Consider the following 5,133-nt stretch of genomic DNA (forward strand, 5'->3'; position numbering starts at 1 on the left):
CAAAAGTTAAAAAATACAATTAAAATTATAGACACTCAAGAAAATTTGGCAAAAAATGAAATCTGTTCTTACCTTTAAGGAGTTCCTAGTCTAGTAGCAATAACAAGATACATGTGCAGAAAATATAATAAAAATACAAAGGGATAAATATATAGGAAGAGCACAAAATACTGAAATCAGGTGAGGAGAAATATCCAGATGGGTGGGATCAGAGAAATTTTATAAGGGAAGTGGTATGGATACTATCTGAAATGAGCTTCAAAAGGTGGGTTTTATGTTGCCAAAAGAGGGAATAAAGTATAAAGTACATGTGTTCAGAAAACTGGTGTTTCAATTCTAGTCCTGCCATTAACAAGTTGCGTGTTCTTAAGTAAGCCATTTTACCTTACTTTCCTTATATTTAAATAAGATCAACAGATGAAAAGAGCTCTAAGATTTCTTTCAGTTCTGAAATTGGATCATCACAATACAGGTAAGAAAGAGGACATACCAGATACAGGAAAAAGGATGAACAAAAACACACTGATCAGAAAAGGCAGGATGAATTTGGAAGGGTGGCTAGAAATCCCTTTTGGTTAGATCATAGAATATGTGAGCGGGAGTAAAATAAGATGAGGCTGGAAAGAACTATCTGCACATGTATGTGGAGAGGGAAAAAGAGAGAGAGAGAGACAGATCTATAGACACCTATATCTATAGATATATCTCTATCTCTATATATACACTCATAAATGGACATCCATATATCTGTGTGTATAGATTTGTATATGTGTATGTGTACATATATATGTATACATGTACATGTATATACGTATATGTACATATGTATGCATATACACAAGGACTCTATACATGTTATAGATTGAATTGTGCATATGTGCATACACAATACATTTATACACACATATGTGCACATTCTGTTATGTATGTGTACATATATATATATATATACATAAAACACATGATGTAACAAAACTTTTAGTAGTCAGATTATAGATTTATAACTAGAAGGTACTTTAAAGATTAATTAGCCAAATTCTCTTATCTTTTTTCTTTTTCTATTAATTTCTATTGATTTATGAACAATCATTTCCATAAGCTTTTGAGTTTTAATTTTTTCTCCCTCTCCATCCCCACTTCCCTCCCCAAAAGGGTGCACAATCTGATATAGGCTATACATATACATTCTTATTAAACCAAATTCTCTTATCCTATAGTTGAGGAACATGAGGTATTAAGAAGTGAAGAGATTGGCTCCAAGTCCCAGAAGCAGTAAGTACAGAGCCTTAAGTCAATCCCAGGTCCTCTAATTAAAATTCATCGCATTTTTTAATATACCATGCATCATTCTGACACAGGAATTGTCACTCTTCTTAAGTTTAGGTAAGTAAATGAAAAATATGGCTGTCTCTTCAAATGGAATCTAGTGGACCATTTTAGACAAAGGGATACAATAATAAAGGCTGATATGTGGAAAATGAAAATGGGACCAAAGTCATATATATTACAGGAAATATTAAAGGGAGCTTTTATGAGGTTGGGGAGATGAGATATTCAATTCAGAACTGAAAAAAATCAGATCTCTGACAATTTAAAGCCAAAAGGAAAGATGAAACTCTCTTAAAAAGAAATAAAGTAAAATAATGTTGTCTTCATGTGTTCTTAGTTACCTTAATTAAAAAAAAACATGATTTGAGCTGGATATAAGGGGAGAGAATTTTGGAAGAATTCTAGTCTTTGCTTTAGTAATTTCAATTCAATATACTGTCCAGAAAGTCCAGGTTGAGGAAGATTAGAAGGGGAAGGCTGATTAAGTCTCCTGAATATCACAGTTCCAGTTTCTTTCTTACCAAGAACTGTGATCCATCATGGATGATCTGTGAACAGAAGAAATTCATCTAAGGGCTCACCAGGTGACTGATGAGTGTCTGGAAAGCACAAGGAGAATCCTGGTTTTAGCCATTGAGTCTCAGGATGCAGGAATGAAAATCATTACTATATTGGATGAACAAAGGGAAAAACTGAACCACATGGAAAAAGGCATGAACCAAATAAACAAAGACATGAGAAAGGCAGAGAAGACCCTAACAGAACTCAACAAGTGTTGTGGCCTTTGTGTTGGCTCTTGTAATGGGTCAACAAATTTTGAGTCTCACAAGAACTATCAGGCAACATAGGCTGAAGGAGGAGAAAATTCACCTGGTAATGTGGTTTCTAAGCAGCCAGGCCATATGACAAATGGTCAGCATCAGCAAACAGCTGCAGGAGAAGCCAGTGATGGATGCATTAAATGGATAACTAATGATGCCAGAGAGGATGAAATGGAAGAAAATCTGTATCAGGTGGGCAGTATCCTAGGGAACTTGAAAACTATAGGCATAGAAAGGGTCAGAGGAGTGAAACAGATCTCTCCCATTTGGTTTCAAATTTTTCTCTTTTCCCTTTTGAGCAGATTGATACAAAGCATTTAGTCTTCCCTTTAGTGTTCTCCTCCTCAATATAAAGGCTGAAGCTGTGTTGTAAACCCTTAAAATTGTTATACATCCTTATTGTACTCAAGCAGATGTTTGCTTTCAGGATTTTAAAGAATTGCCAAAGAGAAAAATGGAGGAAGGAGAGAGTATATACTCTGGGGTAGGGTAGGGAGGGAATATGTGAGGTTTGCAAGGATTATTTGTTGTTGCTTTTGTTGTATCAGTAAAAGTTCTATAGGCCCTAACTACATTGAAAAGTTACATAGAGAAAAGGCCCAGTCATATCCCATCTCCCTTTGAAAATAATTGGGTTCATTGCCTGTTTATTTGATCCTGGGCAAGTCACTCAACCTCTCGGTGTCCCCACGCAGCTGCCTGTGATTCTAGAAGTCAGAGAGTATGTCCCTATCTGCATCAGATGAAATCACAGGCCAGGACCAAAAACCATCCTCATTGGCTATTACTTGTTTTTGGAGATTATGATTCTTAAAATCATAAAATCTTAAACAAGCAAAACAGAGTAACTTTTTTTTAATGAAGGAACTTAATTTTTGTCCAAAAGATTCCTTATGTTTTGTGATCTCAGTTCATGTTGCACCTTCTAGAACATGTTGCATAACTTTATGGTTTAAAACTAAAAAAAAGTTAGTATCATTTTCCCATTAAAAACAAAACAAAACAAAACAAAACAAAATAATATGCTGACCAGAGAACATTTTTTCACTTAGAAAATTCCAAGGACACAGATTCCTCTTTAGATATATAGTAAAGAAAAGTTCAGTTATTAGGATGTTCATTAGTATTTGTTGAATATCTTGGAAATACCTTAATGACATTTTGTTTATTCAAACATATTCATCACCACAATATATCTGTGTTTTAGATGTGCCATATGCCAGCTAATGGGAAGATTTTTATTTCACGCAACAGCAAGGCTGTTTTGCCGTTGCTTTGTGGCCAGTTTTAGTTTTCAAAATGCAACTGCCTTTATTTACAATACATGATTTGAAAAAAAAACTGTTGATTCATTTTGGATAAATAGAATTGAACCTAAATAGTATATTCTGCACATATATAAAGCCTAAATCAGAATTACACATAGTATTTCTGGTTCAATACCACAAATAGGTAGAGAGAAGACTCTAATTTAAGGAAGGCCTGATGGTAGAGATCTCAGGGTACTGATCTGTGGTAAAAAAATGGACATCCTAGATACCAGCTGCTACCAGTTCACATAGAGGTTATTGCTAGGGAAGCCAATTCAGGGGAAGGGATTTGAACAGGGAGCATCTTGGAAAGAAGCCTACCCACCTGAAGCATGACTTCTCTGATGAAGATACAAACCCTTTCTCACTTTTGGTACTCTGGGGTAAATATCTGGTTGTCTGTCCTAGTCTTAGCTCTTATTTTAATTACCAAAACTCCATACATATAAAGACCTTGTTTAGTTTTCTATTTCTCTTGCCATTTATTGTGATTGTTACTCCCTCCTTCCTTGAAGATGCAATTCAAATGCCATCTATAGAGGACTTTCCTGGTTCCTCCCAAGCCCCCAGTTAATATTGCCTTCCATTTTAAGGGTATCTCTCATTTACTTCTTAATGTATCTTCCAAATCCCAATTCATTTTACTTGTCATTAAAATGTAATAAAAGCTTGCTGATTGATTGAAACCTTTCTTAATTCTCTCAGCTGCTAATGTCTTCTTCCCTCTCTATCTTCTACTTATCTTGTGTTTAAGAGGAGTGATAAAAACTCAGACAACTATAACTACAAATGACTTCTCAGTTGAATCGACCGATCAGAAATATGGACTAGGTATGAACAAGGCCTAGACATTTCTCCTGAATGAATAAATGAGTCAAAGACATTAAAACAACTTGCAATTTGTGACATAATACTGGCATTTTATAAATTATCAATCCAATTTGGAATCCAGGCATCCCAGAAATTTATCTGCTCCACTCCATAAGCCATTTTTTATTGCTGATCAGTCCTTTTCTTCCAGCACCTCATAACATGTACAAATGCCAATAAAAATCTTTATATATGTTTTTTAAAACAATAATCTTCTTGGAATGACCACAAGTTTTAATACCTCATTCTTATTCTCTCTGTACTTTCAGTCAGAGCTATAACAAAAACCAAACCATTTTAGTATACAACCACACAGTCAAAGATATTTTTTTTCCTCATACCATAGGGCACATTTTGTACTTCTTTTATAAACTAATGATGACTTGTTATATGACATTTTAATTAATTAAAGCTTAAATTATTATATCCTTCTTCTAAAGGACAGTTCGATGTAGGCAACATGAGTGTATCATATTTAACTTAATAGTTCCCCAAATATCTATCCCTTGCTATTTGAGTATACCTACTATATAGTAGTTGTTTTAAAAAAAAGGTTAGCCAAATTTAATTGTGATTGTTTCCATTTGAAGTATTTTCCTAAGATAATAGCCAATATCATTTTTTTCTGACTTGTATTCAACCTATTTTTACAATATTTTATAATCAAGAGCAACTGCTAAGGTCATTTTTAACTATATTAAGTCTAACTAGAATCAGTCAAAATCTAGGTTCTACTACACAAAAACCTATATATACATATATATATATGTATGCATGTGTATATATATATATATATATATATA

The 5,133-nt window shown here is 33.9% G+C and overlaps 1 pseudogene; it reads left to right on the plus strand.

The window, feature by feature from the left end:
- The first annotated feature begins 1,868 nt into the window (after positions 1-1,868).
- LOC114035984 overlaps positions 1,869-5,133 on the plus strand; it is a 15,380-nt pseudogene continuing 12,115 nt past the window's right edge.

The sequence above is a fragment of the Vombatus ursinus genome, unplaced genomic scaffold, assembly GCF_900497805.2.
Source record: "Vombatus ursinus unplaced genomic scaffold, bare-nosed wombat genome assembly UNPS02009573.1, whole genome shotgun sequence".
Taxonomy (NCBI): domain Eukaryota; kingdom Metazoa; phylum Chordata; class Mammalia; order Diprotodontia; family Vombatidae; genus Vombatus; species Vombatus ursinus.